The sequence below is a fragment of the Nelumbo lutea genome, chromosome 3 (assembly GCF_056320005.1).
Source record: "Nelumbo lutea isolate HS-2025 chromosome 3, American lotus-T2T, whole genome shotgun sequence".
In the NCBI taxonomy this organism is placed as follows: domain Eukaryota; kingdom Viridiplantae; phylum Streptophyta; class Magnoliopsida; order Proteales; family Nelumbonaceae; genus Nelumbo; species Nelumbo lutea.
In genome coordinates, this window is record NC_142686.1 from 62,447,656 (window position 1) to 62,462,611 (window position 14,956).

The window sequence follows — 14,956 nt, forward strand, 5'->3', positions numbered from 1 at the left end:
CTATTACCCAACAAGGCTCAGTAGTACCTGGAGCTGAGGCATGATAGGCTGAAGCTCGAGTACCTGAATGGGCGAAGGCAGATGTGATAGGGGCTGATGGAGGCTGTGGTGGCTGAGTTGAATTTCCAACCTCTTTTTCTAGCTGTATTAGGGCAGCCCGAACTGCAACTAAGTTCTCCAAAGATGTTCCTTTTGTGCCAGATGAGGATGCTGAATCAGTGTTCGTGGCTACATGAGCAGTGCCCTTCTTGTTTATTAACTTTGCAGGAACCAAGCGATGATGCAGTTTCCAACATGTCTCTTTTGTATGTTTGGGTTTCTTACAATGTTCACATACTACATCCTTCTTGTCTTTCTTCCTCCTGTCATTCTCTGAATCACCCCCTGATTTGGGTGTAGCCGCTACAAAGGCTGATACGGGTTGCATCATAACCTTCCTTCTGGTTTCTTCATTGTGTACAAATGAGTAGGCCTGAGAGAGAGTCACACTATCTTTAGTCAAAATCTGCTGCTTCACAATATCATATTTTGGGTTTAGTCCCGCTAGGAACTCAAACACTCTGTTTGTCTCAATGTGCTTTCTATGGGTCTAAGCATCTTTGGGACTCTCCCACTCAAGAGTCTCTAAGTGATCAATCTCATGCCACAGGGACTTCAAGGTAGATAAGTAGACTGATACCGGTTTCTCTCATTGTTTAAGGGTGTTCACTTCGCATTTCAATTCATATGCTCTGGCAACATTAAGGGGTTGGGAATAAGTTTCTTTCATAACATCCCATATCTCTTTGGCTGTCTTTGCCCACAAATAATTCCGGCTAATATGAGGCTGCATAGAATTAAACAGTCATGCCATAACCAAGTAGTTTTCTTGCATCCACTTGGTATATGTCGGGTCTTCCTCGGAAGGTTCTTTCATATATCCCAGGAGGTACCCTAATTTACCTCTTCCACCAATAGCTATCACGGCTGATTGGGCCCATTCCAAATAGTTTGATCCATCAAACTTTACGGTCGTAATCTGACCATCCATCTCAGAAACACCACCATAACTGATGTTCCCAAGACTGCCTTCTGCCTGTATCTTAGACTCCATTTCTGTCAAGTATCAAAAACAGTACTTGAGTCACCAATCACAATCAAAACAGTATAGGCCTGATCTGTATTGTCAGTATATGTGCACAAAACCAAAGTAATTCTGATCTGAAACTAACTAGCCAACAAAGCAGTAGCTGTCCGTAGATCTCTAACCCCCTAAGAACTCTGAGAATAGCTTTAAAACAAAACTGATATGCTAGGGAAAGTTAGGGTTTTAATCAGTCCTGAAAGGAAGCAATTCAGTCGTACAGTCCAAACTGTATAGGTGAGCTTGCAGTAATAAGAAACCCTAGAATCTGATCGGACCTACCAATCAACTTAAGAGTAGCTCTAGGTAGATCGCAGGGTTCAGTCAACCACTAGGGCTTGCCGCAGATCACTTTCAAACCCTAGAGTAGAGAGAACACAGTTCGGTTCAGGGTTTGCTGTAAAACCCTAGGAAATCGAAGAGAGAAAGAGCTAGAATGGTTCGGCCTTCCCCTCTAGATAGGTCCAACCTATCTTCTCTGAAAGAACTTTTGTTAAAAAGTAACAACTTACAAGGAAAAATAGTTCGCTGCCTTCTAGGGTTACCTGAACCCTAGTCTTCTCTGATCCTTCCTGACCACCAACACTCTGCAACCCTAGCAAGTTTCCAACAGCTGCTAGTACCTTTGGCGATCTCCAAGAATCACTCTGCGAACTCCTCCTCTTCAGCTTTCAGTCCTAGGAGATTCTCATGTGGTTGGCTGGTATTAGACTCACATGAAAAACCCTAACTTGGCTCTGATACCATGTAGGTTGTCAAGACTGCTATTTAGTCTTGATCACTAAGATATTTCAGGTTCGATGAGAAGAGAATGTGAAGAAGATGTAGAGGAAAGAGTGGTGGAAGAGCAATAGAACACAGAATTTTAGGAGAAGAATAGAATGTCAATATTCTGCCGCCTCCACTTTAAGTTAATATATATAGGTTATGCTAGTTACATGAAAGGACATATCTGCCCTTGGTGTTTACATCATAACTGCTAACAAATAAAAAACAATATAAAACTGAAACTAGAGATAACAGAACAGAAAAATAACCACAGCTGTGACTAGCTACATTCTACCCTATAGACAGAGTGGGACCACAGCTATGGGGCCCACATCACTATTCTCTACATTTCCCTTTCAAGAAGGTTTGGTGCAGTCATATCCCCTCAAGAGTCTGCTTCTTTGTGTGGGAAGGCTGTTTGCAAAGAATCAACATTTGCGATCTTCTCTAAAAGAAGAGCTTGAGTAGACTTTTTATCTCTCCCCACACTTGCATCTTGTTCCTATGTGGAGGAGAATCAGCTGACCGCTTACTCCTCCACTCCAAGGAAACCAAGAAAATCTGGCATCATTTTCTGAAGATGGTTGGTTATAGTTGGGATGCTCTGGAACATATTCTGGATTTATTTCAACAATGGCAAGGCAGAGGTCTAAGACTTTAAGTAGAAGAGGCAAAGTTTATTGGCAAACAATTCTGCATGCAGTGACGTGGGGTGTATGAGAGGAAATAAACAATTGTTTATTTGACAACAAGACTAACGTTCACAAAGAGGTAGTCTCTCACATTACTTATCATTGCAATCTATGGGCTATCAATTCTGATATGTTTAGAGGTATCTCATTGAATGACGTAAATAGGAGTGCTCATGTTTGTTTTTTTGTTACGTCCGAATGCTTGTAGTACTTGTCAGAATTCCAGGATCCCAGCCATTGTCCTCTAACCCATGAATGCGAGCCACTTTTGTCCACAATTTTTCCTTTTGAAACGGAAACCTCCATAGCCACTTCCCCAATAAAGCCATGTTTCTTTTCCTAATATTCCCAATCCTAAGACCACCTAGATTTTTACATCTAGTTACCACCTCCCAGGCTCCCACCCTACCTATGGTCCCTCTTCTCCTCTCTTGGCTCCCACAATAAGTTTCTCATTAACTTTTTCAATTTATTAGACTTTTGTGAATATCTTGAACACTGACAGGTAAGTTAAGGTAGACCTAATCAACGTGATCCTTCCCTCTAAAGAAAGATAATTTTTCCTCCAAGAAACAAGTCTTTTCTCAAAATTTTCCACCACCGGGTTCCAAAGACTTTATTTCTTGGGATTATCTCCTTAGGGGAGACCTAAGTAATTCATAGACCACTTCGAAATTGCACAACCTAATTAGCCTGTGTATTCTGTTATTTTCCTTTCCTCCATGTTCACTCCCGCTATGCAACTCTTATCAAGGTTCACCTTAAGATTGGGCAATTGCTCAAAGAGTTGTATTGCCATTTTCATGTTCCTAATCCAATTAATGTCCCCACCTTCACAGAACAGTATTGTATCATCTGCAAACTACAAGTGTGTAAGTGGAATTTCCTCCCTTCCAATTCTCCAACCTCTTAATAATATATTTCTTGAGTCAGCTCTATGGATTAATCTCCCTAAGACATCTACAATCAATGTGAACAAGAAAGGGGATAGTGGGTCTACTTGTCTAATCCCTCTCAGTGCAGGAAAAAATCCACCGCAGTTCCATTAGCCAGGATTGAGTAGTGACAACTCCTAACACATCTCCAAATCCAATTGCACCATTTGTCCCCAAACCCAAAGTTGGCCAAAACCTCCAACAAGTATCAATCAACTTGATCATTAGCCTTTTCTAGGTCTAGTTTACACACCACTCCCTTCTTCTTGGTCTTTTTGAAACTTTTGAAACTCTCCAAACTCTCATTTGCAATCAGGATTTGATCAGAAATCTGTTTGCTCTTTACAAAAGCTCCTTGGTTGGTGCAATAATAGTAGGGGGAACTTTCTTGATCCTGAGAGACAACACTTTTGCAATTATTTTATATAAGCTGTTCACCAAGCTTATTGGTCTAAAATCCCTTGGTTGTAAAGCCTCTCTCCTCTTTGGGACCAAAGCAATAGATGTGGAATTTGATCATCGGTTAATTACTGATAGAAAGCCATGGTGAATCCATCTGGCCCAGAGCTTTTGTTCTATCCTTTGAAAACACAACTTCCTTTATTTCCTCCAATTCAAGCTTGCTTTCTAGCCACTCCCTGTTCTCTTCTATATTCAGCCACTCTAGACCCTCTAACCAAACCCTTTCTTCTCCTATATTCGGCCACCAAGCTTTTGTTCACTATCAAACTCTCTTAAGACTCAAGTATGGGGTTTAGAAATCTTTTCTCTAGGGAGAAAGCATAGCCCTCCTCTAAGGAGCTTAAATAGGGATTAGGGTGGTTACTTAACCACCACCCTCCATAGGTGAATGACGCCTGGGTTCCCCACTTAAAGAGAGGGATAACGAAATATAGGACACTCCTCAACCTCAAGTAGTCTAAATAGGCTCTAGTTAGACCAACAGTCCTTGGGTCGTAAACAGTTTTAGTACTGGACTACAAGGGCTTGGAATTAAGCCCATTCTTTTTCTTAAGGAAAAATGAAGTACATGTAGATGCCTCCTATCATAAATTTCACATTCAAAATATAGACATATCCATCTCTAAACAATCAAAAGGATGGAAAGGGCTGTGGAGACCTGGTGAATGATAAGAGAAAAATCTCCATGCAATAGGAAGTTCCAGTGCTGCCTATGATTAGGGCTTTTACTTGGGAGGTTTATCATATGAAAATCAATACTTGTGATGTTCTTCAAAGAAGAAGACCTCTTTGGTGTGTATCCTCACATATTTCTTGTCTTTGCATGGCAAATGGAGAGATTACATATCATTTGCTAATCTCTTGTCCATTTGTCACTAGTTTCTGGGATTGGTTTTTCTCTCTCTTTGGTTACTAGTGAAACCTCCCTCTTGATATGGAGAATTTGTTCAAAACTTCATGGTTTAACATGAACACACCCAGGAAGTGAAGAATGAATTTGTGGAGATGTACTATAGCTGCAGTATTGCGGATTGTATGGGGAGAGAGAGAGAGAGGAATGAAAGATTTTTTTTTTGAAGGAAAAGAATGAACAAAGAGGCTGTAATTGAATCCATTTCAGTAAAGGTGGCACACTGGTTGAAGACTTTGGACACATTTTCTCATTTTAGTGTGACATTATTACAGAATGGCAGCAAGTGGCTTCCTACAACTAGCACAAGGACTGCAGTCTCTTGGCACCCTCCTGGAAGAAACCAAGTAAAGTTGAATTTTGATGGGTGTACTTTGGGTAATCTAGGCCCTTTTGGCATTGGGAAGAGTCTTTAGGGATGAGTTTGGAACCATCCTAACAATGCGTTCTGGTCTTATAGGTATTGGAAACTCTGTTGGCTGAACCAGTTGCAGCTTTGCAAGGCTTGGGATTGGCAAGAACCTTTAGTTACAGCTTACAACAATATACCAGTTGAAGGTGATTCAAGAGTAGTGGTGAGTTGGCTAAGAGGAGAAGGAAAAGAACATTGGCAGTACGGTACTTGCAAATATTAAAGGAAATAAAATATCTAATTGGTGGGGGGTGGGTGGGAATATCACATTTACATGAGTGAGAAGATCAGCCAGTGGTTGGTTGAGACTTTAGAAAAATAAGGAGTGCATAGGGAATAGTTGTTTTGGGACTAATAAATGCAGAGTTAATGTAAAAGGGGCACTTTTGAGCGTTTCTGTAAAATGGTATTTAATTTCGATAAAATTTTAAGTAATCCATTTAAAAACAGGAAGGAGGGTGCAAATTGAGAAAGAAAACTGGTGTATGTTTTTAACGGAAGGAGAAGAGAATGCGGCGTTATTAGTGTTAAGTGCTAAAAAAATATAGAACTTTGGCATTCAATGATTCACAAAAATGCACAAACCCACATGGTTGGAAGTTGGAACTATAGTTGTCAAGGCGATCCCTAGGTGCCCTATCTGGGCGATGACTAGGCAACAAGGTGCCCATGGAGGGTTGCCTTGCTTAATTGCCAAGGTGTTTTATACATGGTGCTATTATATATTTATATATTTTATATTCTTAATTTTTTGAAATTATAATAATAAATCAAACATTATTAAACTAAATTATTCTGTTTGTGTTGAACCCTCAAAGACTTCAAAACCTGAGCAGATAAGCAAGGAAGAACTCAAAATATTGTCCAATCAAGACATTAAGTATTTTCTTCTTTTATCCTTTCTTTTCTTTTTTTTTTTTCAGGACAAAAATAGGGTTTGCCTCTATTTTTTTTGGAATTTCTTTCTTTATTCCTTTTTTTCTTTTTTAAGTTTCACAATCATTGGTTAGGTAGCTTATGAATTATTGTATTTTCATATGGTAGTGGTAAGTATTTTGTTTTTCCTAGTTTTAGTAGGATTGGCCTCACTAAGGTTTAAAGTATCGACACGATATGCTCTATATCGAGCGCAAGGTTTAAAATGTCGATGCCGATGGAAATGTCGCTTACCAAAATATAGGACATGTGTTGGAAATGTTGGAAATGTTGAGGGGAAATATTGTAAAAGTTAGAGACATTGTGGAAATATTATGAAATATGTGGAAATGTGCATTGATATTTTGTACAATGATAAAAGAAGCATTAATACATATTTCTAGACTATTATCTTATTCCCAACCATTATATAAAGCTAAGAAACTAAGATCAATAACAAATTAGTAAATGGCGATTTACTAATTTATTATGCATTTTGATGTTTTTACAAGGTTATCCAATATTTTTAATTTTGATTTATTATAAATTTTAATATAGTTATTTCACACTAGTAAATAGAAATACATTTATTTTGATTTTTTTTCAAATATTAACGTTATAATACATTATGTTTTATTATAAATCTAATAAACTGATTCTCCTTTTTGTAGTATTAAGATTATGATAAATTCTGATTTCTTGTAAAACTTAATGAATTTATTATGATTTTTAATACTAATTTTATAATAAATTATGATTTAGACATTTAGTATAAAATTTAATAAATTTATTCTGATTTTTTATATTAAATTTAGAATATGATTTATTATAAAATTTAATAAAAATTTTCTGATTTTAATAAATATTTTAAAAATATTAACTAGTTAATATTTTATTACTTGAAAAATATTTTATGTTTTATATTATAAAGTAATTAATTTATTCTTTTGCTTTTATTTTTTATTAATTCTTTTTTTATAAATATTTTATTTGAAATATTAAATAGAAATTATTGATGGAATAACTTATATTAATATACTGTATTATATTAATATAATATACTAATATATTGTGTTATTAATGTACATTAGTTGACATCTTGTCGACATAATAGGAAAAATTGCCATCCATTTTCATTTGAAACCATGATTGGGTGTACTATATTGTATTGTATCGACAAGCCACCGATACTTCAAAATATAAAGGGTTTGGGATTTTGGGTGTTTTCAGTAGGTAGGCAGCCTAAGACCGACCCGTTGACCAATTCAGAGAAAAAAATAAAAAAAAAAGATCTTTTGTGGTATTGAAACACCCAATATGCCTGTTCATGCATATCGGCTGTATTGATACTTTTAAACCTAAACCTTGGGCCACCCCTATTTTGTCTATATGTATTGTAAAGTTCCAATGTGGAGAGAGAAATGAATTGAGCTTATTTGAATTCTTATAACTTACACTAGGAATGGTGAGTGGTTTTCATGCCCTAAAGTAATTTTAGGCACTTGATTGAGTTATTACAGTCTCTCTCTCTCTCTCTCTCCCTCATTTCGCAAGTTGTAATTCCAACCATTAACAGCAAGTCATAAAAAGCGTCCATTCAACATTGTCAAAGAACTGAAACTTTTCTTTATTCTTGTAATCACAATTGAAACTTTTCCCAGTTTAGCCATTTCATCCTTTTGTGCCAAACCCATCTCTTATCTTCATAACCTTTCAACCCATCAAAGCTCATCTCAAAGCTCCACCAAAATCCTAGAACCCATACTTTTTGTTTTTTCTTCAAAAAGAACTTTTGTCCTTTTGTCCAAGACGTACTCTGAACCTTAAAATACTTGGTTGTCCTCTAGAACCATCCATTCCAAGTTTCTGTTAGAGTTTCCAACCCTAAACCTATTTTTGTCAATTCAAAGTTTTTCACCATCTTGGAACAAAGTTCCAATTCTAGTGGTTGAACTGCAATAACCTACCTAACCAATGCCACTAAACCCTGTTCTAGCTATTTAAACCTTCATAAACTTGCCCTTAGGTCATGGCTATCCTATGGTAGTTACTTTTCCTGATCTATTTATTTATTTACTTTTCCAGTAATGGACTACACAACAGGGGAAAGCCCTCTTCCAAACCTCTAGACACCCCCAAGCGCAGGTGAAGTGGGACTCAATCCCTGGTCTCTGCTACAACCAGCAAGAGAATTTACCAGAAGGCTAGCTGGCACCTTCCTACATGGTAGTTTGGTATCATAGTTATTGGCCCTACATTATTTTTGAGTCAAATCATGAGATCCTACATCCTAGTAGCATTAGAGCAGTGACCCTACTTTGGTGTTAGAGTTGGTCATTTATGTTCTTACTAAATGATTGATTCAATAAACTTAGTCTCTCTCTTAATTAATTGTATGGATATGGATTTGATGGTAACCATCTCTTATGGGTCTGGAATCAATGGCAATTAATTTCCTAGACCATATAAAGACACTGTGGTTAAATTGTATACGAGGTTAGTGGAAAAATTCAGAAATGATAATTCCTGTTCAAATGAGTAGCATTACCAAGAATGCAAGGGAATATTAGAGCTTAGGGAGATGGCAACCCACTAGTGTTCTTTGATTGGTTGATTTCATTGGACAAGTATACTTTACCTTTTCAAAAAAAATATTTTAATTGGAAAGACATATCTGATGACTGATGACTTAAAATTGCACAAAGTAAATTGGTAGGTAATATCAGTAGTTTGTGGGTGTCAATGGACCAGGTTTTTATTGGACCTCGTCCAAATGTCCAATTCAAAATCAATTTGAATGGATTGGATGGGCCAATAAGACATATTGAATTGGACCAATCCAGACTTAATGGTCCAAAGTATTTATTGGATTGGATTGGACCTGGACCACATGGTCCATTTGTAATGGATTTATATTGGACTGGGTTGGATTGAACCAATTCGGTCCATTTATATAAGATAAGAGTACAGGTGTCAATGGACCAGGTTTAGTTGGGCCCAATCTAAAGTAAAACCCATTTGAACAGTTTGGACAATCCATACATTGAATTGGACCAGTCCAGAATGGTCCAAAGTATTCACCAGATTGGATTGGACCTGGACCATCTGTAATGGATTCATACTGGAGTCTGGACCCACATCATATTGGATCAATATCAGGTCCATTGACAGTCCTAGGTGGAGGCACATGGAGGGTTGTCTTGAGTGCACTAGATTGACAACATGTTGTTACCTATTACTTGTAAGGAGATTGCTGAAGATTAATCAGTTTTGTGTTGTTTTATGAGTAGATGTTTTATGTTAGTTGTTAGATAGCAGGTGGGGACCACAGTAGTTATGTGAATCCAAATTTTATTTATGTTTTTGAGTCTTATATATGCTGTTTTATGTTATGCCGCCTTTAAGGGCATAGTAGTTGTCTTTGTACTGCTCTTATATTTTTAGTATAAATAATAAGTGAAGGGGGCGGCTAGATTATTGTTCTCTTTTCTTTTCAAGATCTCTTCTTCTCTTCTTCCCCTTCTCTCTTTCTTCTCTCTTCAAGAAACTACATTTTTTGTTCATATTTTTTAAATTCAGTAGATTTCTACTTAGTATCAGAGCCTCGGCTAGGGTTCTTGAAGCATTCTCATGCAGCCCTAGATCGGCCGACTGCATGAAGTAACAAAGGGCTGATTGATCTGCTATAGATTGCCCAGTTCTTGGATTTTTTTGGTGGGATCTAGTCATCAGGAAGGTGATCTACTATTCGACATCAAAATCAGGAAGAATTGGAGTACAGGGAAGAGTTTCAGAAAAGTTGGACTCTTTGTTTTTGATCTGATCTTGGGCGCCTAGGTATTGTTAGTTTTCTTTTGTTATTCCGAAGAGGGCGGTTAAGTTTCTGGAATTTTTTGAGCTTCTTGGAGTGATCGATTCACTCTTCTCTCTGCTGGGAGGCATGGGGAGGAGAGGGATTTCTCTTCGAATAGGGTTTTCTTTTGGAAGGGTTGGTTTCTGTGTGTGAGTTATTGAATTGCTTTTGGAAGATCTCCAATCTATTTTTTTCTTACTGTTGAACTATTTGAAGTAAGATGGAGAGTTGGAGTACCGAGGTGAAATCCACTGGTACCATAGGACTGGGTGTTGGAGGTAGTAGTGATATTTTCGGGTCTGGAATCATTACTATAGTAAAACTTGATTGTACAAATTATTTAGAGTGGGCACAATCAGCCAATAAGGCTATTGGTGCCTGTTGAAAATTAGGATACATCATTGGGGAGGAGAAGAAACCTGATACAAATTCTTTTGGATGGGTATAGGAGAATTACATGGTAATGTCCTGGCTGTGTAATTCTATGTTACCTCATATCGGAAAAAATTTCCTATGGGCTAATACGGTTAAGGAGATTTGGGATGGAGAGATTGAAACCTACTCTCAGAAGCAAAAATGTAGCTAGAGCCTATCAGTTAAGGAATCAGGTGATTAGTTTAAAACGAGGAGAATAACCCCTTGCCATGTATTTCTCCATGCTGAAATCCCTTTGGCAGGAAATAGATCACTTAGAAACTATGGTATGGGAAAGTGTAAATGATGCAACAACCTATCAAAAACTGGTAGAGAAAAATAGGGTTTTTAAGTTCTTGGCTAGGCTGAACCCTAAATTTAACATTGCTAGGTAGCATATTCTTTATAGGGAGAGTGTGACACTTTCTCAAGCCTATGCCTTTGATTTTGGAGAGGAGAGCAGGAGGAATCCTAGTTGGCTATGGTTAGTACAACCAAACCTAAACCGAATGGAGACAGGGGGAGCAGTGAGACTAGAAGGGAAGATAAGAAGGACTTGGTGTGTGATTATTGTAAGAAGCCTAAACATACTAGGGATACTTGTTGGAGGCTTTATCCAAATCTTATGCTTACCTGGATAAGGAACAAGAAGGAAAATGCAAATGTGGCCACTACAAGAGACTCTTTGGCCCCTCTTTCCCAAACTGATTGGGAATCCATTGCAGTAGCAACAGTGAGAACAAAATTGGAGAGGTTTGGACAGCTTATGAGTAAGAAAGACACAACTAGCTCTAGCCTTCCAGATGGACATCAGAGTGTAGGAGCCAACTACACCACTTCTTTTACACATACAGGTAGTTCATATGCAATTGCAAGTCTTGCATCCACTTCAGGTAAGGAGGGATCTCCCTGGGTTATAGACTTAGGATCATCTGAGCACATGAATAATGTCCCTACCCTTTTTAGTTCCTATCAGTTGTGCTTTGGTAGAGACAGTCTCTATAGCAAATTGTTCACATATTCCCATTGCTGGGAAGGGGACAGTTAGAGTGACCAATGATATTACTTTATCTTCTGTCTAACATGTCCCTAGACTTCATACCAACCTACTTTCTATTAGTTCTTTGACAAAAAATTTGAATTGTCCAGTGACCTTTCTTCCTAGTAATTGTGTTTTGCAGCACCTGGAGTCAAAGAAGATGATTGGGAGTGGTCGTGAAGTGAATGGAGTCTACCTTTTGGATGAGATTTCGAGACATCAGAGCCATCATGTTAGTAACAACAATAGTAGTGGGTCAGGGTCAGTGAGCCAGATTATGCTTTGGCACAATCACTTGGGACATCTTTCTTTTAGTTCATTGAAATTTCTTTTCCCAAAGTTATGAGTATGTTCATGTATCTACCTTGGAGTGTGAGAGTTGTTAGTTAGGGAAAGCATTGTAGACATTCTTTTAAGCCAAGAAATAAAAGAAGTACCTTTGCTTTTAATATTGTTCACATTTGATGTATAGGGGCCATATCATATTCCTTCTATGGGAGGATACCATTATTTTCTCTTGTTTGCGGATGATTATACACAATATTCTTGGATATATTTGATGAGATCACGAGATGAGGTTCCTAACTTGGTACGACAGTTACACCATATGGTTCTCACACAATTTGGAGTGAGAACTAAGGCCTTTAGATCAGATAATGCCAAAGAGTATTTTGAGAAGGACTTGACCACATATTTCTTGGAGCATGGTATAATTCATCAGAGCAGTTGTACATATACACCGCAACAGAATGGAGTAGCTGAGAGAAAAAATACACATTGTGGAGGTGGCAAGAAGTCTTATGGTGTGTGCTTCAGTTCCTGTGCATTTCTGGGGAGATGCAGTTCTTACAGCTGTGCATTTGATTAACCATGTTCCTTCACGGACTTTGGGGTTTAAGGTGCCATTTAGCCTTCTTTTTCCAGATGGAGAGATATTTCACATACCTCTGAGGGTTTTTGGTTGTGTTTCCTTTGTTCACATTCTTGGCCTCCATTGCAAAAAATTGGATCTTAAGGCCAAGAAATGTGTTTTCCTTGGATATGCTTAGAACCAAAAAGGGTATTGTTGTTATGACTCTGTGTCGAGGAGCATATTTGTCACTATAGATGTTACCTTTTTCGAATCCACCTTCTTCTCGAGTGGTTTTCCTCAGGGGGAGAGTTTTGGAGAGAACTTACAGTCTGTTCCTCTTCCTATTTCTTTTGTGCCTTCATCAGTTCCATCAGCACCTCCATCAGTTTCATTGCTAGCACCTTCATCAGTTTCACTGCCTGAGCCACTACGGCCAGCCTCATAGAAATATCAGCACCGATAGATGATGGTTGACTCCACACATCCTCAACTCACACCACTCTCTATCAGTCCTTTTGAAGCTCCAAATTCAACTGATACAGTTCCAGGTATTCCCCTTGAGCCTGAGCCTATTATGTTTTCTAATGATAATGTTCCTGTACCTAACACCATTGTTCCAGCTAATCCCATTGACCTTGATCTTCCCATTGCATTTCGCAAAGGGAAGAGAAAGTGTACAACCCATTGCATTTCACACCATCTTTCCTACAATGCCTTATCACCCTTCTACCGAGCTTTCCTTTCTTCCCTGGATTCTGTGTCTATACCCAGGAATGTTTCTGAGGCTCTCTCCTAACCTAAGTGGAAAACGACCATGCAAAAAGAGATGGAAGCCTTGGTTAAAAACCAAATATGGGAAATAGTTGATCTCCCTCCAGACAAGGAAACAGTCAGATGTAGATGGGTATTCACTGTAAAGTACAGGGCCGATGGCAAGATAGAGAGGTACAAGGCAAGGATGGTAGCAAAAGGGTATACTCAGACATATGGTGTTGATTATTTGGAAACCATTGCACCGGTAGCTAAGATGAGTTCAGTTCGTATTCTTTTATCTCTGGCAGCCACCTACTCATGGCCCTTGTTTCAGCTTGATGTTAAAAATGCCTTCCTCAATGGTGATTAACAGGAGGAGGTATATATGGACAATCCAGCAGGTTTTTATGAAAATGTTGGTAAAGGAAAGGTGTGCAAACTCAGAAAATCATTATATGGCTTGAAACAGTCACTTAGGGCATGATTTGACAGGTTTAGAGGGGCACTTATCTGTTTTGGGTGCACTCAAACCCAGTCTGATCACACCCTCTTTGTAAAGAGGAGAGATGCTCTGGTGTCAATTCTAATTATGTATGTTGATGATATAGTGGTTATAGGAGATGATCATGAGGAGATTGATGATCTCAAAAAATTATTGCAGCAAGAATTTGAGATCAAAGATCTTGGTGAGCTCAAATACTTCCTGGGGATTGAAGTTGCAAGATCCAAGCATGGGATCTTCATCTATCAGTGAAAGTATGTACTTGACATAATACGGGGGAGACTAGGAAGCTGGGGACCAAACTAGCAGACACTCCTATTGATCCAAATCATAGAATTAATGCTGTGGATGGTGAGCTGGTAAAAGATGTGGGGATATATCAAAGAATGGTGGGCCGATTGCTATATTTGTGTATGACACGACTAGATATTTCCTATGTTGTCAGTGTTGTGAGTCAATACATGCATGCAACTCGGGTTCAGCATTGGGAAGCTATTGAGAGAATACTTGCATATCTAAAAAAGCACCCTGGCAGAGGCATTATTTTCTCAAGTCATGAAAATCTGAAGCTAGAATCCTATATAGATGTATATTGGGCAATGTGCTTGGATGATAGGAGGTCTACATTAGGAGTGTGTACCTTTGTAGGTGGAAACTTGATCTCATGGAAGAGTAAGAAGCAAGCGGTTATGGCAAGGTCAAGTGCAGAGGCCGAGTATAGATCCATGGCTCATGGTGTCTCAGAACTTCTTTGGGTTAGATATCTTTTGAGTGAGATTGGGGTGAAAGCAGAGGAACCTATGATGCTGTACTGTGACAATTAGGCTGCAATCAATATTGCCCACAATACAATTCAGTATGATAGGATAAAGCACATTGAAGTTGATAGACACTTCATAAGAGAAAGGGTAATTGCCGGAGAAGTCTGTTTGCCTTATGTCTCTTCAGAATTGCAGTTGGCTGATGTTCTCAATAAAGGGGTGGCAAAGAACAAGCTTGAACATGATCCACACAATGGGAATGTGTGACATTTACTCCTAACTTGAGGGGGAGTATTGAAGATTAATCAGTTTGTGTTGTTTTATGAGTAGATATTTTATGTTAGTTGTTAGATATGAGGTAGGGACCACAGTAGTTATGTGAGTCCAAATTTTATTATGTTTGAGTCTTATATATACTGTTTTATGTTATGCCGCCCTATAAGGGCATAGTTGTCTTTGTACTGCTCTTATATTTTTAGTATAAATAATAAGTGAAGGGGGCGGCCAGATTATTGTTCTCTTTTATTTTCAAAATCTCTTCTCTTCTTCTCCTTCTCTCTTCCT

At 38.3% G+C, this 14,956-nt stretch overlaps 1 protein-coding gene across 7 annotated transcripts in view; it reads left to right on the forward strand.

The window, feature by feature from the left end:
* Window positions 1-14,956, forward strand: part of LOC148865291 (ubiquitin carboxyl-terminal hydrolase 2-like) — a 31,406-nt gene that overhangs the window by 4,928 nt on the left and 11,522 nt on the right. The gene's annotated exons all lie outside the window — the stretch shown is intronic.